At 46.1% G+C, this 27263-nt stretch overlaps 1 protein-coding gene and 1 long non-coding RNA gene across 2 annotated transcripts in view; both read right to left on the bottom strand.

Annotated features, from left to right (window-relative positions):
* LOC146809063 (B-cell receptor CD22-like) overlaps positions 1 to 27263 on the bottom strand; it is a 476425-nt gene that overhangs the window by 102817 nt on the left and 346345 nt on the right. The gene's annotated exons all lie outside the window — the stretch shown is intronic.
* On the bottom strand, positions 9920 to 12218 carry LOC146809064 (uncharacterized). Its single transcript, XR_014965521.1, has 4 exons — positions 12047 to 12218; positions 11079 to 11280; positions 10875 to 10980; positions 9920 to 10408 (listed from the first exon to the last, which is right to left on the bottom strand). It is a non-coding gene; the product is annotated as an uncharacterized LOC146809064 (long non-coding RNA).

The following is a 27263-nucleotide window of genomic DNA, read 5'->3' as shown; positions in this document are numbered from 1 at the left end:
TCTCCCCTCTGTGCACACTCATGACTCCTCCCTCTGTTCACACTCATGCCTCTGCCCTCTCTGTGCACACTCCTCTCTCTTCCCTCGGTGCACTCATGCCTTCTCCCTCTGTGCACACTCATGCCTTTGCCCTCTCTGTGCACACTCCTCCCTCTGCCCTCTGTACACACTCCTCCCTTTTCCTCTGTGCACACTCCTCCCTCTGCTCTCTGTGCACCACTCTTCTCTATGCACACTCTTGCCTCTGCCCTCTGTGCACACTCCTCCCTCTGTGCACACTCCTGCCTCCGCACTCTGTGTATGCTCCTGCCTTGGCACAATGTGCACACTACTCCCTGTGCACCTCTCCCCTCTCTGTGCACACTCCTGCCTCCACACACTGTGCACACTCCAGCCTCCACACACTGTGCACCTTGCCCTTCTATTATCCACTCTGTGTTCCACCCCGGTCCCTCTAGGTGCTATCTGCTGCCCCCAAAACGGACTTGACTCAGTTCTTGCCCCGCTGGCCTGTCACGGGGGAGCAAGCAGAGTGGCCGAGTTCGGAACCGGGGGGCAGGGTCGAGTCTCGGCACCAGCTCCACATCCTGTGATCCTGGGCAATCCCCCGGCGCCTAAAGGAGTGTGTCCCTGTGAAATGTCACTGGGCCCCGTGTAAAGCGCTGCAACACAGAGTCGGCGCTATAGAAAAACTGCAAAACAAGCTCTTCCCTCTTTGCACACTCATGACTCCTCCCTCTGTGCACACTCATGCCTCTGCCCTCTCTGTGCACACTCCTCTCTCTGCTCTCCGTGCACCTCTCTTCTATATGCTCACTCTTCCCTCTGCTCTCTGTGCACACTCCTCCCTCTGTGCACCCTCATCCCTCCGCACACTGTGCCCACTCCTGCCTGTGCACCTCTCCCATCTCTGTGCACACTCCTGCCTCCACACACTGTGCACGCTCCAGCCTCCACACACTGTGCACCTTGCCCTTCTATTATCCACTTTGTGTTCAGCCCCGACCCCTCTAGGCACTATCTGCTATCCCCAGACACCGCCCTGACACAGTTCTTGCCCCTCCGGCCTCTCACGGGAGAGCAAGCAGAGAGGCCGACTTCGGAGCTGGGTGGCAGGGTCGAGTCTCAGCGCCAGCTCCACATCCTGTGATCCTGGGCAATCCTCTGGTGCCTAAAGGAGTGTGTCCATGTGGAATGTCACTGGGCCTCGTGTAAAGCACTGCAACACTGAGCCAGTGCTATAGACAAACTGCAAAACAAGCACTTACGTGGCCGGAGCCTGTGGAGAGCCTGTGGAGAGGAGGGGAAATGAGGGGGAATGAGGAATATCTGGCAGCCCAGAGGGGCAGTGTCTTCATACAGCACAGGTGCTGTGGAGTGTAGGAGAGTAGGATCTGCTTCACATGCGTACCCCCACTTTTTGCTGGTGTTTCACTGTTTTTCAACCTTAGTCTGGCTGTGGCCCTGCTAATCAGGACCCGAGCCTAGGGGTCAAGGAGTGACTCCCCTGCTTGTGTTGCCGATGCCACTAACCTTAAGTCCAGCGAGGCTCAATCCACGGGAGCGACGATAAGTTCCCCACTCTCCCCAAACCAAAGCACGTCAGTGGGCAACTAAACAGCCTCAACACACATACATGGATTCTGAGAGATGTGGGGATTTAGAACTCTGGTGATATCACTTCTAAATCCCCCAGCCGGTTTTATCAGTAGGGCTCGTGAATCAGGAAACAACGACAACCTATAGAAAAAAGAACATATCATTGAGCAAAGGCGTGCTATCCATGAGATGATCTAACTATACAGCTATTCACAACAATACAATGTGTTTGCTCTTTAGAAACAAAACCATGCTCACCGGCTGGACATCTCTGAAAACCAAATTGAAGAAGGCAAACGCGGTGGGTGTTTCTCCACTTGTAGGTAAGCTTGAAGGGCAGCAGGCCCAAAATGCGTGCAAATAAAAGAACAGGAAGGGTAGATAAGAAAATGATATCAAGCTGTATCAACCCCTCACTTACTACATGGAGGCTTTAGGGAATATGCGAAATGTCTGCACAGCAAACAAATCAGGAGTCAAAATAAAAGCTCACCAGCTCATTGCCAAATAACGCTACAATGTATCTCAAGGGAGACTCGTACAACCCACTCGGGAATAGAACTCCACCAAAACTTGACCGCGTCTTTATAATCAGAGCGCGATACCAAACACAAACGCTGTGCACCATAAACACCGCTTTCAGGAAAAGCAGTTACTTGAAATGAAATATCATCCGTCAGGACTTCACGCACCAGAAACCCTTACCTCCGGGACCGCTGAATGGGGAAATTCCAACGTGCCACGGGCTGGATTTCCAATGGCTCACGGGGAAGGAAAGCCCAGATCTCTGGAAGGCAACAGTGCTAAAAGTGGTTAGGCACCGGGGGGCGTAATACACGAACTCGTAACTTCCAGAAAGCAAATGCTTTCGTATTTGGGAAGCTACAGCACAAACCAACAGCGACTGCACAAACCAGCAGCGACTGCACAAACCAACAACAGGATACGGGAAGCAGGGAAACTGGAAAGGGATTCACTAGGAAATGAAATCGGGAGCAGAAGTAGTTCAGAGAGGCAGGGGAGCACTGGAACTCGACAGGAAACAAAAGCCAAGCAACGGCCTTTCCAGCTGGGGTGGTTTTGAAGGTGAGGGAGCGTCAACAAACTCCTCCTCCTGATAAGAGACCAGGGATCGTCTCAAAAGTAGGCGACATTTCTAAAGAGCAAACACCTACACTGATCTCACGCTACAGTGAAGCAGACAGGAGGCTTGAGGTCTAACAGTTCTCCCACCCAAAGGTCGTCTCACCGGACGGGGCTTAGTGGGATAGAGGGCATGAAATCTACGTACCAAAACTGGGGCATGAACGTTTTCTACTGGTTCCCATGACCTATCCTCGGGAACGTATCCCACCCAATCAATTAAATATTGGAGCTTTCCTCTGTATCTGCGAGAATCTACGATCTTCCTAACTTCATGTTCCAGCTCTCCATTCACTTGAATAGGTGGGGGTGGTGTTTCGGGATCAATGGGAGTGACGTACTTCTTGAGTAGAGCAGTATGAAACACTGGATGGATCTGCATTTCCTTAGGCAGGTCCAATTTCATAGTAACAGGAGTGATGACTTTATTGATTGTGTAGGGCCCTAGAAAACGTGGTTGTAACTTGCGAGGTCCGTCTAAGCATAGATTCTTAGTAGATAACCATACTTTATCCCCTATCTTATAGTCAGGGGCTGGAAGGTGATGCTTGTCAGCTTGTTGCTTCATAGACTCTTTAGCTTTGTGTAATTCAATCTTAGCGTTGTCCCAGACATTCAAAAGAGTAGCATTATGGGTGTGGACAGCAGGGATGTTCACTAATGAGAGAGGTAGAGGGAAGGGCAGAATTCTGGGATGATGAGCATTGGCAAAGTAAAAGGGGGATATACCTGTGGCGGAATGTGAGGTGTTATTTTAAGCGAATTCCGCTAAAGGCAATGCCTGTACCCAATCGGAATTGATTGTGGATAACAGACAGCGGAGGTATTGTTCTAATGTTTGATTTGTTCTTTCCGTTTGCCCATCTGTTTGAGGATGATACGCAGTGGACAATCGGTGATCAATACCTAGACTATTACATAGTCCTTGCCAAAAACGGGAAATGAATTGGGTTCCCCTGTCTGTAATTATTACCGAGGGCAAGCCATGCAATCGGACAATATTAGTGATGAATACATGTACCAATTCTTGAGAAGAAGGTAATTTCTTCATAGGTATAAAGTGAGCCATTTTGGTGAACATATCTATCACCACTAAGATTGTGGAATAACCCTGAGTTCGAGGAAGGTCCGTGATAAAATCCATACTAACTGAATGCCACGGAACCAAAGGAATGGGGGTAGGTTGTAGTAACCCAGCTGGAGCCATATGTAAGGATTTCTGCCTTGCACAAACTGGACATGCTGCGACATATCACGGAACCACACGGAGACGCGGACACCATAAAGAAAGAGATTGATGGACAGAGTCGAACACATAGAAGACAGACGAACACGTATACAAGAGAAAGACTTATTTTCGTCAAAATAAATTACAGCTTACAATTCAGGCACCCAGGCTTACATCTTGTTTGAAGAAAAGATACATTTTAATCATTATCAGGAAAAAGAGACCCTATTTTACTATCACAAGCCATGTTGAAAGCCAACTGATTTTACTAAACGAAAAAAACGAAGTCAAGAAGATTACTCTTCAAGTATATAAGCCTTTTCCAAGTCTGGATACGCAACAGTGCACAAATCTGAATGGGCACCTGACGAAGGCCTAGCCGAAACGCGTTGTCTACCTACAGCCCATGTATTTCAGCTGTTCATAGAGTATTTACCTGAACCGAGAAAAAAATTATGATGTTTTGGAAATATCGATTGTCTGAAATGATTTAGTTATGAACATACTTGTATTGTATTTTGTATCTGAATAATTAATCATGCCTTAGCGAGATTTACTTGCACTTCTTGTGAATCATTTTGTATGTATAAAGAGACTGTATTGATGCATCTTTTTCTATAAATGTATATGTATATACAGAGTAACTGAGTGTTTGTATAAAAAATATATATTTTTTGTAAAACAACAATATAAATTAACTAAAAAACTAATTAAAGAGAAAAACGATAAACATACTAATCTGTTTATTCTGTTATTTGTAAACGTATTTTTTAGAAGTACATGCAAGTTAAGTTTGCCTTTCAATTTTTAGTATTTTTCAATGTTTATGGGAGTTAATTTGCAACGAATTTGATAATGACACTGTGCCCGGTGTCCAACCTTTTCCAACTATACATGCTGCGACATAGGCCATGATGTCCTTATTGATGCCTTTCCACCAAAACCATCTTTTACAAGTCTGTATAGTCTTTTCCCCGCCTGGATGAGCTGTTAAAGAGGTGTTGTGACACCATCTAATGACTTGTTGCTGCAAATCCCCTGAGGGTACATATATTCTCTCTTGATGGTAATACAATCCATCTCGTATTGTATGATGGGGTTCTGTCAACCATTCACAGGGAGGTATATTGACACAAGCATTGGTTAACTGGTTTAGAAAAGAAGAAGGTGTCTTCCCTACTTCGTTTACCCCGATGATTTTCTGACAAGGAATGAGTGGTGAATTTTCTTGCACTGGAATTCTGTTCTCTGATCCCAGTCTGGATAAGGCATCTGCCTTACCCTGTTGGGTTCCAGGTCTGTAGGTAATAACAAAGTCATATTCGCTGAAAAATAAAACCCATCTCATTTGTCGTGGTGTCAATGCTTTAGCGGACCTAAAAAATTGTAAATTCCTATGATCCGTATAGATGGTAATAGTGTGTGGTGAACCAAGGAGATAGTGCCTCCACTCCTGAAAAGCCAATTTAATGGCCAAAAGCTCTCTTTCCCCAATTGTGTAGTTTTGTTCCGAAGGCAACAACGTTTTAGAAAAATAAGCAACGGGATGCAAACAACCGTTAGCAGGGTTACGTTGTGACAATACTCCTCCTACAGCATATTGAGAGGCGTCTGCCTCCACAAAATACGGTTGAGTATTATCAGGATGGCGAATAATGGGGGCAGAGCTGAATCTGTCTTTTAGTTGTACAAAGGCCTGTTCAGCTTCAGCTGACCATACAAAAACAGCACCCTTTCTGAGTAATCTGGTGATGGGTGTGATATGATCAGAAAAATGATCGATAAAACGCCTATAAAAATTGGCGAATCCAAGAAATGACTGGACTTCCTTAACATTCCGAGGACTGGGCCATTTTACTAAGGCGTCTATCTTTTCGGGGTCCATGTGAATACCGTCAGGGGTAATTACAAACCCCAAAAAGTCCACTTTAGTAGTATGAAAAATACTTTGGTCCAATTTGGCAAATAGTTGGGTATCCTGTAATTTTGTCAAAATCTTTCGAACATGCTCAACATGTTCCTGTTCCGTTTGAGAGAATATCAAAATATCGTCAATGTAGACAAGCACGAATATATCAAGATATTCACGCAATACCTCATTTATAAAAATTTGGAAAGCCGCAGGGGCATTGCACAAACCGAATGGCATGACGCAATATTCGTATAAGCTGAATTTGGTCCGAAAGGCTGTCTTCCATTCATCACCCTCCTTGATTCCAATAAGGTGATACGCCCCGTGGAGATCCAATTTTGTGAATATTTTTGCTCCTCTCACTTGGTCAAGAAGGACTGATATAAGCGGAAGAGGGTATTTGTTTTTAATGGTGACCTTATTCAAGGCACGGTAGTCCAGGCAAGCTCTCAACCCTCCTTCACGCTTAGGAATGAAGAAAATGGGAGAAGACACAGGGGAGGTGGAATGTCTGATGAATCCTTTTTTTAACATATCTGTAATATACTGTTGTAAATAGTCGGTTTCAGGTTCCGTTAACGCATAGATGTGACTCACTGGTAATTCAGCCCCAGGGACTAAATCTATGCGGCAATCATAACTCCTATGTGGTGGTGGAACGGTGGCTTTCACCTCATCAAATACTTCTTTATACTCCTTGTACAGGAGCGGAAGATTTTCTTGCTTATGCTCTAAGGCACAGCATAAAGAAGTTCCCCAATCCCTGGCTTCTCTATAACAGTGTGACAAGCAGTATGCTGATTTCAAAGTGACCTGACGAGCATTCCAATCAATATGGGGGTTGTGTACCTGCAACCAGGGAATTCCCAGTATGGCGCTAAAATTGGGGGTGTCAATCAGATCAAAGATTATTGATTCCATATGTCCATTGCTACACACCACAGTCAATGCAGGAGTATGATGGGTTATCAACCCTGAGGATACTTCAGTTCCATCTACAGCCCTGATTGGTTCAGGTTTTGTTTTGGGCACGAAGAGAATACCCAAGGAGTGAGCCAGCTGAATGTCTAGGAAATTACCTGTAGCCCCCGCATCTAGAAGAATAGACAGTGCTTTTCTGCGTTGAGCAGACACTATTATTGTAACTTCTAACGTGAAATGGCGAGCTACAGGGGCGGTAATACTGGCTACTTTATGTGAGACCGCGAGAGTCATAGAACTTGAAGAAGAGGTCTCTATCGTCTCCAAGTTATCTAGTTTTCCGATAGGTTAATGCATTCTTGTGTGTCTGCCGCTGTTTTCGAAACGGAGTTGGTTTTAACAGGACATGCCCTGGCATAATGCCCTCCTTTCCCACAATACAGACAAAGATTGTTCTTTCTCCTCCGTTCTTTTTCATCCATCGTTAATGGAGATCTCATCCCTCCTATCTGCATAGGTTCACAAGGCTCTTTGAGTTCTTTCTTTTCGCTTCTAACCACAAGGAAACGTGCCAGGTTACCACGTGATTTCTCTCCCTTTCTCTCACTCAATCTATGATTTAATTTTACAACCAAGTCTATAAAGGCTGGACAGTCCTCCGGAGGATCCACTATTTGAGAAAGGAGATCTTTGAGATAGTCATTTAACCCTCTGTAAAACAAGGAAGTTCTCTTGTCCTCGGGCCACTGGGTTTCTACAATTAATCTATTGAATTCTGTGAGGTAAGTGAGAAGATCCTTAGTGCCTTGTTTTAAATTCAATAGCTCATTATCACTGGCTTGTACATACGTGTGTCTGGTGAATAAGCTTCGTAACTTGTCTTTAAACAACTGGAAATTATACAGAAGGGGGTCATTATTTTCTACCAAAGGAACGGCCCACCTGGCCGCATTACCTCCCAGATAGGAAATCACAAATGCCACTTTGGCGGCATCATCAGGAAAAGAAGACGCTTTACATAAAAAATGTAAATGACATTGATCTATGAAGACACTATATTTTGCACTATCCCCATGGAATCTTTCAGGAACCGCCAATGGAACAGGAGTAGGTGTGTGTACTGATACATGGACAGCTTGCGGATTGTCAGGGTTGGGGGGTGTTATTTGTTCTATAGAGGAGGGAGTGGATGAAGGCAAGGTGAAATGTGCAGGTTGAATATAGGTACGTGTACTCTTGGGTCTGGTATCATTCTCTCTAACCCTAGGGGTCGGCTGCATTCGTACTTGCACGAGTTCATGATGTAATCTCTGATTTTCTACTCTGAGGCGTCCCACTTCCCCCTGTAACTCTAGTAATGCCGTGGCTAATTCTTCAACTGTGGGACTATGGACAGGATTCTCTGTTATGGCGCAAGCCCCTTCGAGATCCATCGTCGCCCGGGTGGACTTGATTCGTGGGCTTGGCTTTCTGTTGCCGATGCCACTAACCTTAAGTCCAGCGAGGCTCAATCCACGGGAGCGACGATAAGTTCCCCACTCTCCCCAAACCAAAGCACGTCAGTGGGCAACTAAACAGCCTCAACACACATACATTGATTCTGAGAGATGTGGGGATTTAGAACTCTGGTGATATCACTTCTAAATCCCCCAGCCGGTTTTATCAGTAGGGCTTGTGAATCAGGAAACAACGACAACCTATAGAGAAAAGAACATATAATTGAGCAAAGGCGTGCTATCCGTGAGATGATCTAACTATACAGCTATTCACAACAATACAATGTGTTTGCTCTTTAGAAACAAAACCATGCTCACCGGCTGGACATCTCTGAAAACCAAATTGAAGAAGGCAAACGCGGTGGGTGTTTCTCCACTTGTAGGTAAGCTTGAAGGGCAGCAGGCCCAAAATGCGTGCAAATAAAAGAACAGGAAGGGTAGATTAGAAAATGATATCAAGCTGTATCAACCCCTCACTTACTACATGGAGGCTTTAGGGAATATGCGAAATGTCTGCACAGCAAACAACACAGGAGTCAAAATAAAAGCTCACCAGCTCATTGCCAAATAACGCTACAATGTATCTCAAGGGAGACTCGTACAACCCACTCGGGAATAGAGCTCCACCAAAACTTGACCGCGTCTTAATAATCAGAGCACGATACCAAACACAAACGCTGTGCACCATAAACACCGCTTTCAGGAAAAGCGGTTACTTGAGATGAAATATCATCCGTCAGGACTTCACGCACCAGAAACCCTTACCTCCGGGACCGCTGAATGGGGAAATTCCAACGTGCCACGGGCTGGATTTCCAATGGCTCACGGGGAAGGAAAGCCCAGATCTCGGGAAGGCAACAGTGCTAAAAGTGGTTAGGCACCGGGGGGCGTAATACACGAAACAGCGACTGCACAAACCAGCAGCAACTGCACAAACTAACAACAGGATACGGGAAGCAGGGAAACTGTAAAGGGATTCACTAGGAAATGAAATCGGGAGCAGAAGAAGTTCAGAGAGGCAGGGGCACACTGGAACTCGACAGGAAACAAAAGCCAAGCGACGGCCTTTCCAGCCGGGGTGGTTTTGAAGGTGAGGGAGCGTCAACAAACTCCTCCCCCTGATAAGAGACCAGGGATCATCTCAAAAGTAGGCGACATTTCTAAAGAGCAAACACCTACACTGATCTCACGCTACAGTGAAGCAGACAGGAGGCTTGAGGTCTAACAGCTTGGCAGGCACCAAAGAAGCAACTGACCGGTGTGAAATTCCCCAGAGGTGGATTTCCAGACTTCCCCGTGGCTACCCTGAGTCCACAGCAAAGCTGAGGCCCATGGCTATCGTGGGTGACGTGGAACTGTGACCCCTGGACACTGTGAACTTTTGCAGCAACACTATCTTCTGGGACTTCCTCGAAGTTGTGCTTTGGGCTCCGAGTAGCCCCAGCCTTGCGCACCTCCTGCACTGAAGATTGCTGGCCTCCACTCCACAAGTGATCTGTGGGACAGTTTCAAGTGCGAAAAGTTAAATAAGTTCCCTCATAGCCTTTTTGTAACTCCCAATATGACTTTGTTCTCACCAATTTAAATTCCCAATTCACTCACAATAGTGACAACAAAAAATCATTTGTATCATTATTTTATTATTACAATTTCTTTGAATACATTTCATTTCATTTTCCTTAACGTATATGTCATTTTTTTCTTTTTTCTTTTTTTTGAATAGATATCAAACTGACAATAACAATTTATATCCCAGAACATAAACACATACAATAGATACAAATAGTTTCAAATCCGTAATTCCTTTCAAAGATAGAAAACCGTCCCTATATAAGGTAAAAAAGCTACACAAACATACTGCATTTATTCCAACACATTCATACTCTCCCACAAAATCATACAAAGAACAACTGAACATAGGATTAGATTGTATTGTGATGAAAAACACCTCTACGACCAAAGAGATTTTCTATTTAGAGGGCAGGCGGCTCAGTATACGGTCAGTATACGGTCGACGCGCATTTCGGTGGTGTAGAAATGCAAATTAGACCACCTTCATCAGGACCTATACAGTAGTCAATTTCATCCGTACCATAGAAATCAAGGGACCTAAAAAAATACATACGAAAAGTCATCAGCATTGTGAGTCTATAATTATTCCAAAACATAATCCAATACTTAAAAGGGCCAAACATGGATATACAATGGATTGTGTCAGTCAAGTTCCCTCCCAACATCTAAAAGGTTCTCACAATCTGAGAGACTAATATGGGTAATCAGGGAATATTTTAATCGATTCATTCTATGCTTCTTTCCGCTATATATGTGACCTAACGTGAGGGCCCCAACCCTTACCAAAGGATTAAACGCATCTACCATTCATTATTGCCAAATCTTCAATTGAGTCAGAAGGAAAGACGAAGTGAGGACCAGAGGAACAAGAAGAAGAAGCAGAAGAGAAAAGAGAGAGGAAGGAAAACAAGACTAGAAAAGAAAATAGAGGTCCTTGTCCTATAGCTTTATAGTCTTTTAAGTTTTCTAACCCTGTTTCTAAAGAATTTACAACATTACTCACTCGGTTACTAGTTAAGTAATATTTCCAGAGTTTATCCGTCTGTGTTTGTTAAAGTTGTCATACGTTTTACGGTGGTGCACTTCACTGTGTTCGGCCTCGAAAGCCTCTGTGTATTCAGATAATAAAATCAAGGATTTAGAGAACATGGTGTGCTAAATGCGCACATGCATAGTATACATGTCTTAAATTACCATATGTTCTTACCGGGAAAGAACTCTATTCCAAGATTGTACTTTTTTATACTCTTTTCTCTTTTTGGTCCAAGTTACCAATCAGACGGGGTCCACATTGATCCCAAACAAATCAGAGAGAGATATCCGTTACCAACTTCCCTTTAAAGGTTCTTAACCATCAACTCGCGCTCTGCTTCGACGCCATATCATAGTTTTGTTGCACTCTCTATTCCCTTTAGGAAAGAACAAAAATAATGCGTTATAATACCCATCTCCGTATCTAATGTGAACCTATTTGTTAACCAATCAAGGGACCAAGATATACTTTACTTGGTATAGTTACATGGCTATCAATAGATAGCGATCAGCCCAAAGTCATCGATGACCACTACCTGCCCAAATCTAACCGTGTCAGTGACAACCGCTACACAGTATCCTTCAACTAAAGGAATAAACTAATTTAAGATACTTGTAACTTCCTTCGCAGGAAACAAAGGGAAAGACATTATGTGAACTAAACATTGCCGCATCGATTTCCTTTATTGTTGCAAGTGCCATGGTGCTAGCAATCCCAAAGTATCCTAAAATAACGGGGATACCGTGTACTCCTGTTCTCTATTATTTACCGTGATACCTTCAAACGATAGGTCTGCACCCATATGGTTGGGCCCTTTATTTATTCAATCCTAAAAAAAACGATTCATGAGCAACTCACTCTAATCATATAGATGAATGTGCAGAGAAACTTCTTAATGAGACAGCCAAAGGCATATATGGAAAATGGTCTCTTTATTCAGAGATCGAAGAGAGTCTCAATATGTACTTTAAACCTTTGTTTACAGTTCAATAAGCGACAGGAGGGAGACCAGCCAACAACTTCCGAATTATTAACACGAAATTAATTAAAGCAATATTTCTCAACTCCCGAGCCATACCCATCCTAATAGACCCTGTTTGCTATCTATATCCCATGGGTCAAGAGTCTAGCAACATACTCACAATTTTGTCCAGGCGTTTGGTCCCCTCCGCACACCAACGTTTTAGTTTCTCTAGGTCAACTACCTGAAGTAGCTGGTGGTTCATACGCGGCTTTAAATACCCCTGTTTTCCAATTACGAGTGGCGCGAAACCTTGCGTAGTCTATCAATGAGAGTAGTTTCCATAGAAATAGGACTACGTTTCTAGATGCCGTGTTTGCCTCGTTCTGACATCTAATGGCAAGAGAATAGAAGAAGGACTTTCCTTATTTCCAAATGGTCGCCATGTTTGAATATATAGCTAAATACGTGCTCCAGTACAACATCGGTATCCCAGTCAGTCACTTACACTTCTATGTAGACTAGTTAGCATGTCAAAGCATGTGGCATTGGGCAATCTATTATACCAAGTGATAACATGAAAGAAAAAAGAAAAAAACGACTTACACCCCAATCCACAAAGACGGCCAAATCCAAATAGAGCGTGAACCCGAAATCAAATACACAACACACTTCTAGTCCAAAAAGCAAGAATTTCAGTTATAAAAATGTAATCAGTTCATAAACTTATGGGGAGAGTTGGAAACTTATCCCATAATAACCAAAGGGTTGGATCAACTCAATACACCAACAAAAGGGCGCAAAGCCCTTATATACCTCCTATTCCTCTACGTCTTCCAATCTTCATATGTCCACAAATACACTATGTGTGAGTCCTCTATACAAGAGTCTCACGAACCAGAGGGTATATCTACAAGGTAAAAATGTCCTGTATTACGATATACCCCCATAGTTACCACCATTTTGGGTACCAAAAATCCCTGGTTTTCTTCTCTCTCATCATGTATTCCAATACTCAAGCGTCGCAAGACATATCTTATTCTTTCCTGAATAGTTCACATCAAACACAGTTTGTAATTATGTGATGTGCCAGGATATATCTTCATTTAGCCCATTGCGTATACAGTCTAAGTGGAAAATCCAGAAAGTTTCACGTCTTTTACGTGTTAATTCCATGGGTTGACCCCCTTTATTCTGTATCTTTTCTATTATACACCATTTTATTTCTATTTCTGAATGCTGTTTATCCAGAAAGTGCTGTACCATGGGCACAGTAGTCTTCTTAGTTCTTATGGCGGACTTATGCTCGCTAAATCTAAGACGGAATTCACGTACTGTTTCCCCCACGTATGCAAGTCCACATGGGCAGAAGAGTATATAAATAATATTGCTGCTTCTGCAATTCGTGAGGTTTTTCAAGATAATCTTAACGTCTTTGTACATAAAAAATGTTGTGACTACTGCTGCATCACATGCATGGCAAGAGCCACATCTGGGTAAGCCTGTGATTGTTGTTTGGTGTATAGTTTTACCCGTATTGTTACGAGTGTGGACTAGAAGATCTCTTAGATTTCAATTTCTTCGATATGTCACTAACGGTAGTTGGAGTTGGGTCTCATCTTCATTCGTGTTTAAGATCCTCCAATTTTTATTGATCACATTCTTTATCTTAAAATTAAGTGCTGAATGATTAATAACACAAGTAATTTGATCACAAGGTACACGTTTCGTGCCTTCTAAGAGTGCATCGCGATTAGAATATTTTGCCCTCTTGTAGGCATGTCGAACGAGCCGATGTGGATATCCTCGACATATTAGTCTTTTCTTCAATGCATCACCCTGTTTGTGAAAGTCCACCATGTTCGTGCAGTTGCGACGAACATGAAGGAATTCTCCAAAGGGGATAGAATCCTTTTGACAGCTTGGGTGGAAACTGCAGTATTTTAATATGGTGTTTTTTGCCGTGGAACTGTGACCCCTGGACACCCTGAACTTTTGCAGCAACACTATCTTCTGGGACTTCCTCGAAGTTGTGCTTTGGGCTCCGAGTAGCCCCAGCCTTGCGCACCTCCTGCACTGAAGATTGCTGGCCTCCACTCCACAAGTGATCTGTGGGACAGTTTCAAGTGCGACCACTCGAGGCTCCTTCGCGATCACTAGCCTGTTGGCTAGCAGGTCACCACGAAAGCAACTCCTCTTCTTCTTGGGCTTTCCTGGTTGCTCCAGACGTGCCCTGACTTACCCTCGCTGGGTGAGTCCCTCGAACCTTGCTGATCTGCACCGCAGTCCTTTCTCTGAATTCCCGTGACTTGCCGTTGCCAAGGCTTGTTGGGTCCATTCTAGTCGCCGACACCGCAGCACTCGACAGACTTCGTGGGACAGCTTGAATCCGGCTCGTGGACTTCGTCAACACCTCCTGGACCTCGTGGCTGAAGAGTCAAGACACCCATCAACTCACCTAAAGCAACCGACATCTGTGGGCATTGGTCCATCCTGCACTCGGTCACTGGCTAGTGTTCGAGACTCTGTCCCCTCTGCTTTCAGGTTCCTTCCATCCTAGATCCAGTCTTGGATCACTTGGGACACTTCTCCTCTTCCCGGCAGCAGCAGTTATTTGCAGGCTTCCATTGTAATCAACAACGTGACCCGACACCAAAAGACACCTATGTACCTGGCTTCCCTGGGTGAGGTAACTCGAGTACTCCGGTGCTCCCATGGGTGCTAGCCCTAGAACTTCTTAAGTCCAAAAGGGTTTGGTCCTGACTCGATTCTAAGTGTCCCTAATCTTTAAATTTACAACTGCGACATTGCCCATAAAAGCTAACGGGAACCTGCGGTTGTGTTCACACACTGCATACAGTCCCCGTGGGTCCACTGTTTCACTACCTTGGGTGGTTAATTGGGGTCCCAGTGATTCTAGAGGCTCTAGGCCTTGTGTATAGTTCATTCGTGGTTCTTATACTACGTTTTTGGTATATGGTTTGGTAAGCCCCTAGGGCCCAAACGTGTATTTGTGCTATTGCTGTGGATTACTGACTTGTAACTTAAGTACTTCGAACTCTAGCCTCATAAAGAGACTAGGGGGGTGTGTTTAATCTTAAATACATATATTTTAAATATATACCTGGTGTGGTTGTCCTTTCATTTGATCATTCAACAGATTATAGACTGGTAAAACAAGCTGCTTTTCATTAGTTCAAGACTTAGTGTCAGGAGAAGCTTAAATGTTAGTGTGATTCAGAAAAAATCAGTGGGCAAACATCGGGTAATTGTGAAACCCTCTTTTCATAACAGCTGGATTACAATGTGTCGGTGGCCGACTCCCTTTCAAGATGGCCGCCGTCCTTCCCAGACTGTCCAATATCTTTAATGGGTGTTAGAAAACTCGCGAGAGGTGAGGCTTCGTGTGGAGGCGAAGCGCGTTCTTCTGCGCACTTCAATTTTGCCTCAGCTGTGAGAAGAAGGTCAAAGCGCTTCCTCAGTAAAAGTTTCCTGAGCGCTGCCTTTGTTTCGTTTTAAGCGGAAGTTAGTCCGCTTGAGGAAACGTGTTCACAGTAAAGAGTTGAATACGTAGTTTTGGTCAAGTTTGAACTGGTAGGAGAAATCTCCCAGAAACCACAGTGACTTGCCTACTACTTTTTACAAGAGAATGCCATCAAGTTCCGGTGAGTGCAAGTATTCTGAAAGCTGCTCGCTTCACAGTTAGACAGACTACCACGCTATTTCAGGGTCTCCTTGCTCCGGTAGGCTTACCGTCGAGCTGAGGAGACCGGATTCCTTATTGAACAGCATCTACAACAAGTAAGCACATGTGACAGAGACAGAGTTCCTGGTACTTATTTACAACTAAGACAGCACCCAGCGCTCAAGCTTCTCAAATCTCCTTCCTTGCGCTTTTCCTGCTTTTTCCTCCCTCTGTTCACCTTCCCGGTCCCCTTTTTGCGCGTTTTCTGTGAGAAGTTTAGCCAGCGCTACTTTTAGAAATTCAGGATAAAACTTCATGAATAAGAAGATAAAGACTAAGAACTAAATCAACCTTGTAGTCCTTAGCATCTATAATACTACAATAATATTTTAAGGACAGAGAGTTAGATGAGCTAATTCTAACGGTCTCATAAAATATCAGCCAGTATGATTGCTGAACAGAAGAGGGGCAAAACTCTTGCAGAAACCTGGTAGAAAATTGGATAAGGGTAATAATTGAAGTCAAACTTAAATGTTAGTGCATTGTAAAATTGCTGTAAAAGAAGAAGAAGTCCAGGTGCACGAGTGTCTCTTCTTTGTCCCATTCCCCCTTTCCCCCTGCCTAGAGCGGCTGCATTTACGCAGTTAGTTCTGGGAGGTGGGCATGGGAGCTTAGCATCATTCTGTCTCCGTGAAGAAACCTGAGCACTGCTTCTGACAGATTGAAGTGCCCACAAATTTTACCTTCACCTGGGCAGAATGACGGTGGGCTGTAGCTTAAAAGCTTTAGGAGACATGTTGGAGGGGATTCAGCGAGAATTAGGGGTTCTAAGTGAAGAGAATAAGAGTTTAAGGCAGGAAGTAACAGCCTCACGACAAGAAACCATATTATTAACCCAGAGGGTTGGTGAAATATCCACAGGAGCTTCCACGGCTCAAACCTTTTCTAGTAATGTCCAGCCAGTTCAAGACCTGCATACTGTAGCTCAGGTTGTTCACTCTGTTTCCCCCATCATTCCTTTAGCCCCTCCTGAAAGATATTGTGGAGATCCCCAAAAGGCTCAACTCTTTCTTACTCAGTGTTCTTTACACTTCATGTGTCGGGCCTCCCTGACGCTCAATCACGGGTGGCTTTTATTTTGTCTTATTTGGGAGGGGATGCAGCTAACTGGGCTATGCCTTTGGTTTCACGCGATGACCCCTTTTTATATAATTTGGAACAATTCAAGGCAGAATTTCTTAGGATTTTTGATAGGCGCAGAGAGTCTCAGGCTACAGACAATGAATTATTGGAATTGCGTCAAGGGAATAGGGATTTGGTCACCTATTTGACTCAGTTTAATAAACTCTTAGTTGAAACAAATTGGCCAGAAGAGAAGAGGTCTGCCTTATTTTATCGGGGATTGCGAGATGAAATAAAATATACTTTGGCGCAAATTCCAAATCGTCCCACTGAATTTTCAGAACTAGTAGATTTAGTATTGGAGATTGACTTCCGAAGCTTGGAGAGAAGAGGTGAGAGGAAGACCAAGGATCTTCGTTGGAATTTTCCACGTTTTGACTGAACTAAGACGGAGACAAGTAAAACTTCTGGAGGAACGACAGAAAGTGAGCCCATGCAGATTGGAACAGTTTGGGGCCCTTTAAGTAAGGAAGAAAAAGACCAGAGGAGGTTAAAGAAGTTATGCATGTATTGCGGAGGATCGGGACACTTTGTGAGAGAGTGTCCAAAAAGGCCAAAAACCTCGAATTCGGGAAACTACCAAAACCATCTGTAGGCGGAGTCGCTCAGGTGGTGAAAGCAGAAAACCAGACTCCCAGGCTTCATCACATCATAAACACTCTTCAGACCCAAACTCCACATTTAATACTGCAAATGAAATTGAAATTCCGTAAGCAAGAGATTCTTGGGGTGGCCATAATGATCGATTCAGGGGCCACAGGAAATTTTTATGATATCAAGTACGCAAAGAAGATTGGAATCCAAGCAGTACGTAAGAAACAAAAAGAATCTGTTCGAGCAGTGGATGGCACCAATCTCTCCTCTGGCCCGATCACTCATCATACCGAAGTAGTGAAATTAGTTCAGTCCAATGGCCATCACAAGGATATCCACTTTAACTTAATTGATGCTCCTCACTTCCAGATAATTTTGGGAATTCCTTGGCTTACCTTGCATAATCCTACCATTAATTGGGAGGATAGAACTGTGGATATGGATTCTTCCTTTTGTGCTGAGCATTGCTTCTCTTCTCAGGAAAATTCTCAAGAACCATCCCAGGCGGCTTTGTTATCCCAGAGTGGAGCATCGATTGGAGTAATAGACGTTCAAGAAATTCCAATTGAATATCAAGAATTTCAAGACGTTTTTAGTGAACACGAGGCTGAGAAACTTCCTCCACATCGTTCTTATGATTGTACCATCGACCTTGAACCAGGAGCTGCACTACCGCGCAGTCGAATTTATGCACTGACAGAAGCAGAAAATGGCTACTTAAGGAATACCTAGACAAATATTTGGCCAACGGATTTATCAGACCATCCCAGTCCCCGGTTTCTTCGCCACTTTTTTTATTCCTAAGAAGGAGGGTTCTCTGAGGACTTGCATAGACTATCGTGCAATTAATCGAGTAACAGTCAAGAACCGCTATCCACTGCCCTTGATTTCGGTCCTCTTGGACCAATTAAAAGAGGCTCAAATATTTACCAAATTGGACCTCAGAGGAGCTTATCATCAGAACAGAAGAGGGGCAAAACTCTTGCAGAAAACTGGTAGAAAATTGGATAAGGTTAATAATTGAAGTCGAACTTAAATGTTAGTGCATTGTAAAATTGCTGTCTCATCTGTGCATTAGGTACCAGCTACATTCCTGCTAAAAGAAGTAGACCAGGTGCACGAGTGTCTCTTCTTTGTCCCATTCCCCCTTTTCCCCTGCCTAGAGCGGCTGCATTTACGCAGTTAGTTCTGGGAGGTGGGCATGGGAGCTTAGCATCATTCTGTCTCCGTGAAGAAACCTGAGCACTGCTTCTGACACTTAGCCTCAAGGCTGCTCTCCATAGCTGCCACTAGGATAGCTTTCAATAAAGGTTGTCTTTAACCTATACCAATAAGGGGTTGTTTGGACTGATACAGGGTGCCCACTAGAACTAGTGGATAGCATATGTCAGGCCAACTTCTCACATTGGTGTGCAGCGTGTGAGATTCCAGCTGGCTATTGTTTTACCAGGTAATCTCAATTGAATTGATCAACTGAAAACCACTAAAGGTACCTTAGGTACATATAAAATCAAGCTTAGTATACAGTAAGTTCTACTGAACTTAGAGTTGTGTGTTAAGGGATAGTACACACTTTCTACAACTCGAGAGAGTTTAGTAGGCCACACTAGTGTAGGTAGTGCAATACACCACACCACATTAGTAATGTCTAACCAGCCAGGAACCAGCAGGTCCCTGCTAGAAGCCCTTGGGCTTCTCCCCTATAGATATGAGGATCTCACTTTTGCACAGCTGAGGTCCTTATGTTCTATTAGGAAGCTGAAGACAGGCAAAAGCCCAACCACCCAGCATCTCTTAGAGATACTCAAGCTAGAAGATCTCTCAGCCTCTAGTGGGCCTGACGGTGTAGCCAGAGTGGGTGGGGCAGCAGGTGAGGGTGGGCCTAGGGGTAGCAATTCCCCTGACCCTACCTCTAATGCTGACCAGACTGAAGACAATGATCAGAATTTGGTGAACCCAGCTCTCCCGGATGAGGATGAGGAGGATGACAACAATGCTCCTCCCTTTATTCCTCCAGGCAGAGTTGGAAGTAGGGCTAGAAGGGATAGATCTCTGTCAAGGCGATCTGTCCAGGCTAACTCCTCTATAGGGACCTCTGTCTCTTGTCACAGAGGGGGGGAAACCTCCCAGGAGAGGAGAGAGAGACTGCTGAAGTATGGGCAAGATAAAATCAACCTCAGAAATCAGCAGATGGCTTTAGATAGCCCTGGAGCTCTACAGAGCTAGTAAAAAGGAGGGACTAGAGTCCCTTGGTGGCAGCTATTTCCCTAGAGATAGGGAGAGGTCTTACGACCATAGAAACCTGAATAAGATTGTCCCTCCCTACCAGAGTGGGGATGACATCCACAAATGGATAACTGCCTTAGAGAGGGCCTGTAAAGTAAAAAGGGTCCCTTAAAGTCAGTGGGCAGCAATCTTATGGCTCTCCTTTGCAGACAAAGGTATAGATAAGCCCCTCACTGTAAGAGAAGAGGATGCTGATGATTACCAGGTCTTGAAAAGTGCATTGATAGATGGGTTTGGCCTAACCACTGAACAATACAGGTTAAAGTTCAGAGATACCCAAAAAGCACAAAATCAAGACTGGGTGGACTTTGTTGACTGTTCTGCTAAGGCTCTGGAAGGTTTGTTATTGGGCAGTAAAGTGTGTGACTTCACAGGATTGTACAATCTGATAATGAGGGGGCAGATTCCTAATAACTCTCAAAATCAGCTGTTGCACCAGTACCTGGTAGACTCTGATCTGACCTCTCCCCAAGAATTGGGAAAGAAGGCAGACAAATGGGTCAGAACCAGGGTGAGACAGAAGGTACAGAACCAAGGTGGTGACCCAAAGAAGCAAGATTCTAAGAACTCTGATAAGGGTGGAGAGAAGGGTAAAGACCAGAAGTCTTCACAAGGGCCCCACAAATCTTCTTCAGGTGGGGATTCCCAGTGTGAGAAGTTGGCCTGGAATATGCTGTTCACTAGTTAAAGTGGACACCTTGCACCAGTACAATTCGACTCTTATGGTAGTAGGTTTAAGACAACCTTTAAAGAAAGCTATCCTAGTGGTAGCTGTGGAGAGCAGTCTTCAGGCTAAGTCTTTAGAGGAATGTAAAGCAGCTTGTTTTACCTTGTAATCTCTTGAATTACCAAATGAAAGGACACCACACAGGTATATATATCAAATATATCTGTATTTATTACTAACAACTCTCTACTAACCTCTTTATGAGATTAGAAGTCAGGAACATATGCCCAAATCAACGTTTCACAATAAATTAAGCACAAATATGGCTGGGGCCCTAGGGGCGTACCAGACCATATACTAAAAAAGAGACTTAAGAACAACGACATGTAAAGGGACAAGGCCTAGGGCCTTCAGAAGCGCTGGGGCATCACGAAACCACCCAAGGCAGGTAAGTAAAGGACCCATGCGAGACGCATGAAGTGTGAGAACACAGCCGCAAATCCCTATTGACTTCAATGGAGCAAATCGCGATTGGAAATTAAGAGTTTTATGATACTTCGGGAGAGTCTACAAGCATATCACTTACAGGGTAAGTAGTTCTAGAGCCACCACCCACAGGAACACCATAGTGCTGGAGTTACCTCACCCAGGGAAGCCGGGTGCATAGGAGTCTTTCGGTGTCGGGTCGCGGTGTCATTTTCAATGGGAGCCAATGAAGACTTGCTTCTTGTGAAGACAGGAGAAGCGTCCGGTGGAATCCAAGGCTGGATTCAGAAGAAGGAAGACCTGAAAGCAGAGGGGACAGTGTTCAAAGTCACTTGACAGTGACCCGGGGCAAGGAAGATGGATGCCCACAGTCGTCGGGTGATTTCAGCTGATCCACGGGTGTCTTGATTCTTCAGCCACGAGGTCCAGGAGGCATCGACGATGACCAGGAGCTGGATTCAGCGTGTCCCACAAAGTCTGCAGCTTATTGCGGTGTCGGTGACCAGATTGGAGCCAACAAGCCTTGGTAACAGCAAGTCTCGTGGAAAGGACAAAAAGTCAGCGGTGCAGACCAGCAAGGTCTGAGGGACTCACCCAGCGAGGGTATGTCAGGGCAGGCCTGGAGCAACCAGAGGAACCCTTTGGAAAAGTAGAAAAGTCTTCAGGGGACCCACAAGCCAACCGGCAAGGGATCGCGAAGACGCCTCAGGAGGATCCACTCAACAGGGACCCACGGTCACTCGGGATGGTTAGGCCTCTGATCTTCGGAGGGATTCCTTCTAGAGGCTTGGCCCACACGTGGCCCAATGCACAGGTTCATAGAACGTCGTGAAGGGGTTGCATTGGAAAATAGTGCACATTACCCAGGGATTGCGGTTCCTCGTCACTCGTGGGGTCCACTTGCCTCAGAGTCGCTGGGGACCCACGATGGCCTCGGAGAAGTCAGGAAATCTTCTTCCTGGGCTGCAGGGACTTCAGGCTCTGGTGGGAGTGGTGGAGTTTGCGACCGTTGATTGCAAGATTGGGTGCCTGCCAAGCAAGGGAGTCACTCCTTGACTCCAAGGGAGATTCTTTCATCTTCCAGAGGTAATGGAACGTCGAAGGTCCGGGATTCATTTTCAGAGCGTCATCCAGGGGTATCTAGTTTGCAATGGCAAGGGTTACCTAACTTATACTGAAAGGAAGGGAGGGACTAGCTCTATGACCCCACCTATGGCAGGGTCAGGGGAGTGGGTGGCTACACCCACTTCCCTTTCTCCAGTTTCACACCAGAGCAGGGGCAGGTAGCCCCTGAGCCGGTTTGAACTAGTGTATGCACAGAGGAGGCTACTGTTCCCCCAGTGCAGGACTTCAAAGCACTCTAGGAGTGCACCCACCCAGCCCCAATACACTAAACCCTGTCTGGGAGGTGGTCACACCTCCCTGTGACAGGATACCTATTGTTGGGCCTCCTCCACTGTGAGTTTCGGTCATCAGCAGGAGGGCTGCCCAGTGTCTGTGACTGGTGGCATCCATTTTGTGATGCCAGGGCTCTTCAGGATTCTACCGCGTTTCCACAGTAGGTACATGTCTATCCCTCTAGAAGGGTGGGATCATACTCCCACACCAGTTACTGGTGTGGGGGTATGATTCCAAAGCCTATGACACCAAACACAACATGTTTTGATGCAGCCATTGCAAAGTTAGCATTAACCGCAAGGTTATAATGCACGTAAGAGTATATGGTTTGACCGCATTCACAAGCAGTCACAGAGAATAGTCTCTGAGAGCTGCAGAGGGGCCCTGCTCAGGCAGAGGAACCCCTCACATGGAAACCAAGCACTCTGCCCTCAGGATTGATAGGGCCTGCCTTAGGGGGGACTGATAGGTTTAATTGTGTGTGCAGGGAGAGATATAGTGAACCTACATCTCAGTGAGGAGTGCTAGCACCACCTCACCCAGGCTGCAGTAGCAGGCCTGTGGTGTCAGATTTAGTCTGCTTCCCAGGGGTGGCATAATACATGCTTCAGCCCCTGGTAGGCCTGTAAAGTACCTATGCCCTTGGTACCTAAGGTACCATATACTAGGGACTCATAAGGCACCACTGTATCCAATCACTAGTGCACCTAATATGCACTCCAAGTTGTTTAGAGAGAACAGAGAGGCTGGTGCCCTGATTAGCAGGGTCCCAGCCAGACTATAGCCAGAAACCAGTGTAAACATCAGGAAAAAAGTGGGGGCAACATAAGAGACAGATCCTACTCTCCTACACCCAGTCTAACAAAGGGAAAGGCCAAAAGAAACCTTGGTGCAAAGTCTGTAAGCAAAAGACACACTGGACCAGTGATTGCACCAACTACAAAGAGTCTACTCCAGCCCCCACCAATGCCCCTAAGGCACCTGCTCCCCCTAGTGCAGTTACAATTGATGGTGGGAATACACAAGCTAAGGTTTTAGTAGGGTTGACCCTGGGACCTGAGTTGGGCTCTGGCCTCGTCAGAGAAACCACTCAGGCTGTTCTTGTCTGTGATGGGGGCATGGATGTGACCCCCTCTGTGAGTCCCAGTAACTTGGGTAAGTACAGGCAACAGCCTTTGATCAATGGAGTACAAGCTTGGACATTTAGGGACACAGGAGCAAGTGTCACTATGGTGACAAAAGATCTTGTGATCCCTGGGCAGATCATACTTGGTGAAACGTACCAAGTGACCAATGCTAGCAACGTCAGAACAGACCATTGTTTGGCAGTTGTTAACTTCTCCTGGGGAGGGGTAACTGGCCTTAAGAACGTTGTGGTAAGTGCAGACCTACCAGTACAGTGCTTGCTTGACAATGATTTGGACACTTCAGCTTGGGCTGAAGTGGAGCTCAGGACACATGCAGAAATATTAGGGATCCCTGCATATGTCTTTGCTGTGACTAGGTCCCAGGCTCAAATGTCAAAAGCTGGACAGGCCCTGAATTCTGGAACAATGGACCAGGTGCCTCCCAAGAGAAGGAGCAGTAGGGTTAAGGCTGAGCCTTCCTGCCAGAATCAGAATGCAGATCAGTCTCTTCAGGGAGATGATCTTGAGCCTGAAGAAGGAACTGTCCCAGAGGACCTTGAACCTGACCAGGTTGAGTTCTTGGAGACAGGGGGCCCTTCCAGGTCTGACCTGAGCTAGGAGCAGCAAACCTGCCCCTCTCTTGAACCCCTCAGAAAGAAAGCTGCTGATGAGGCTTCTAAGAATGCTAGTGGCACCCATAAAGTTTATTGGGATGATGGTCTCCTTTACTCAGAGATTAGAGACCCAAAACCTGGTGCATCCAGGAGGTTGGTTATACCTCTGAAGTTTAGGGGTTTCCTATTGACACTAGCCCATGATATTCCCCTAGCAGGACACCTGGGCCAGAACAAGACATGGGACAGAATTGTCCCTCACTTTCACTGGCCCCACATGTCTGAAGACACAAAGGAGTTTTGTCGCTCCTGTGTAAACTGCCAAGCCAGTGGCAAAGCAGACGGCACTACAGAGGCCCCCCTGATACCACTGACTGTGGTGGGGGTTCCCTTTGAGAGGGTTGGGATTTACATTGTTGGTCCCATGGATCCTCAAACAGCATCTGGGCACAGGTTTATACTGGTGGTAGTGGATCATGCCACCAGGTACCCAGAAGCAATTCCCCTAAGGACCACTACAGCACCTGTGGTGGCAAGAGCTTTCTTGAGTGTGTTCTCAAGAGTAGGCTTTCCTAAGGAGGTAGTATCTGACAGAGATGCAAACTTTATTTCAAGTTACTTAACTGCTATGTTGAAGGAGTGTGGAGTGAATTACAAATTCACCACACCCTATCACCCACAGTGCAATGGTTTAGTTGAGAGATTCAACAAAACCTTAAATGGCATGATTAAAGGACTCCCAGAGAAGCTTAGGCAAAAATGGGACCTACTCTTGCCCTGCCACAGGGAGGTGCCTCAAAAGGGGGTTGGCTACAGCCCTTTTGAACTTTTGTTTGGTCACCCTGTCAGGGGTCCATTGTGTTTGGTGAAGGAAGGGTGGGAGTTACCTCTCTAGCCCCCAAAGCAAGACATAGTGGACTATGTACTTGGACTCCGCTCCAGGATGGCTGAGTACACGAAGAAGGCAAACAAACACCTTGAGGCTAGCCAGGAACTGCAAAAAGCCTGGCATGACCAAAAGGCTGTACTGACTGTTTATCAGCCAGAACAGAAAGTGTGGGTGTTGGAGCCTGTGGCCCCAGCAGCTCTTCAGGACAAGTGGAGTGGACCCCACACTATTGCTGAACAGAAGGGAGAGGTTACTTATTTAGTAGACGTAGGAACTCACAGGAGTCCCCACAGGGTTCTCCATGCCAACAGGCTGAAGCCATATGTGGACAGGGCTGACATGGGCTTGCTCATGGCTACTGATGAGGGATAGGAGGAAGAGAGTGACCCACTCCCTGACCTCCTCTCACAGAACCCTGATGATGGGTCAGTTGATGGTGTAGCCTTGGCAGGCAGCCTCACTGCCCAGCAGCAAACTGATTGCAGACAGGTACTCAATCAGTTCAGACACATGTTCTCACTGACTCCAAGTCATACCTGCACCGTTGTGCACGCCGCCACCGCCACGAGTCAAGGGGCATATATACTCACGTGCAGAGCCGCTCCCTGGTTGCCGGTCCATCGCCAAGAGTCAACGGGCGACACGGAAGGAGAATCCTGTACCGCCGCTCCGGGACTACAATTCCCGGCGGTCCCTGGGGCAGCGCGGAGCTTGGACGCCACACTTGCGCCAGGAGGCGCGTATAATTCACGTCGCGCCCGGCGGAGCGGGGGGATATTGTCATACCTGCACCGTTGTGCACGCCGCCACCGCCACGAGTCAAGGGGCATATATACTCACGTGCAGAGCCGCTCCCTGGTTGCCGGTCCATCGCCAAGAGTCAACGGGCGACACGGAAGGAGAATCCTGTACCGCCGCTCCGGGACTACAATTCCCGGCGGTCCCTGGGGCAGCGCGGAGCTTGGACGCCACACTTGCGCCAGGAGGCGCGTATAATTCACGTCGCGCCCCGCTTCGCGGGACGCGCGCGGGCAGCGCCGGGCTGAGCCCGGGCAGAGGGCGGGCCGTCTGTGGCCGTCCGGGGCCGGAGGAGGCCGGGTCGGGACACCCCTCTTGGTCCATCATCTGCATGTAACCGGAGTGTCAGGTGACATTGTTTAACATTGCCGCACAAGCCACCGCATTATACGTGCTTTAGTGGAGTGAAGGGGCACTTTACTGGTCCGTCATGAGCAAACGTAAGGGCGCGGTAGGGACATTGGACGCCTTTATGATTAGGGCTGAGAGTTTACTGACACATGAGATTGAGCTAACTGAGCGACGTCTATCTTTAGACTTAATGGCGGCTCAGCGACGCTCATCTCTTGAAGCCGTGACACAGGGCGATACTGTTTGTCACCGCCTCTCCCAGTCACCCACCCTGCCCCCGATGCCCGCGACACCCGCCCAGCAATTGTCCCCGTCACACGTCTTAGTTACATCCTCAGACATTAGTCCTAGTGGCCAACAAACTCGCACCAGATCGCACGCCCCTAAATTAATTGGTGCAACTAAATCCAGTGGCCCACCGGCCAAACGGAAAAGGGGGGCCAATAATAATAAATCTAACACTCTTGGCCGCCCCGCTAAAGGTAATAAAATGGTACTGCAGACAATTATTGTTCCTAATTTTGTGTCGGTGGGTACCCAAACTGATGAACCCACTTCCACCTCTCATAGTAAGGATAACATTGTGTTAGCTCTGGAGTCGGGTTTAAAAGCCATAGTTAGCCACTCTAAGGCCCTCTTTGACACAAATTTTGCCCCTTTAAATGAGAGACTCTTACGTATGGAACAATTGTTAACTCGGGAGTCAGCTCCTGTTGCATCGGCTGTCGATTGTACCTCCCTACCTATTACGACGTGCTTGTCGGGGCCCGCTGATAAATTAGATAACGGACCAGCCAATTTCAACAGTAGTACTCAGTGCTTATCCAATGGTCTGACACAACCTCTACCTGCGATGATCCCTCCTCTTCCATTGGACATTGATGTTAGACCACGGCCCATTGCACCAGCTCCACTGAAGACTTTGCCCAGCACCGTGACTCTAAACCTCCCCCCCGCATCATATCCTTATGTTATAATTCTAGCCGGAGTCCCCTGTTTGCCCGAGAATAAGAAGGAATCTTGGGTGGACCTACGCAATAAATGTGTGGACTGGTTAAGGAAACACAAGGGTTTTGAACCGGCCAGATTGCATGAAATTTTAATGGTGCGGAGAGTGGGATGGGTGGGCACATCGGCAAAAAACATTAGCGGGGATTGCATTGTCATAAATTTTTGCAGACCCCATACTGTTCAGTTTCTAATGCGCACCTGTGAGTTATTGCCAGGGCTTACGACGAACATATGTATGTTTTCCCTTGGCCATTTCTACAAACCCATTCTCAATAATTGTGTGCCCACACCCACGGCCCTTCCTCTGGCC

The sequence above is a fragment of the Triturus cristatus genome, chromosome 7, assembly GCF_964204655.1.
Source record: "Triturus cristatus chromosome 7, aTriCri1.1, whole genome shotgun sequence".
In the NCBI taxonomy this organism is placed as follows: Eukaryota; Metazoa; Chordata; class Amphibia; order Caudata; family Salamandridae; genus Triturus; species Triturus cristatus.
The sequence above is the reverse complement of the archived record's forward strand: the minus strand, read 5'-3'. Positions and strand labels throughout refer to the sequence as shown.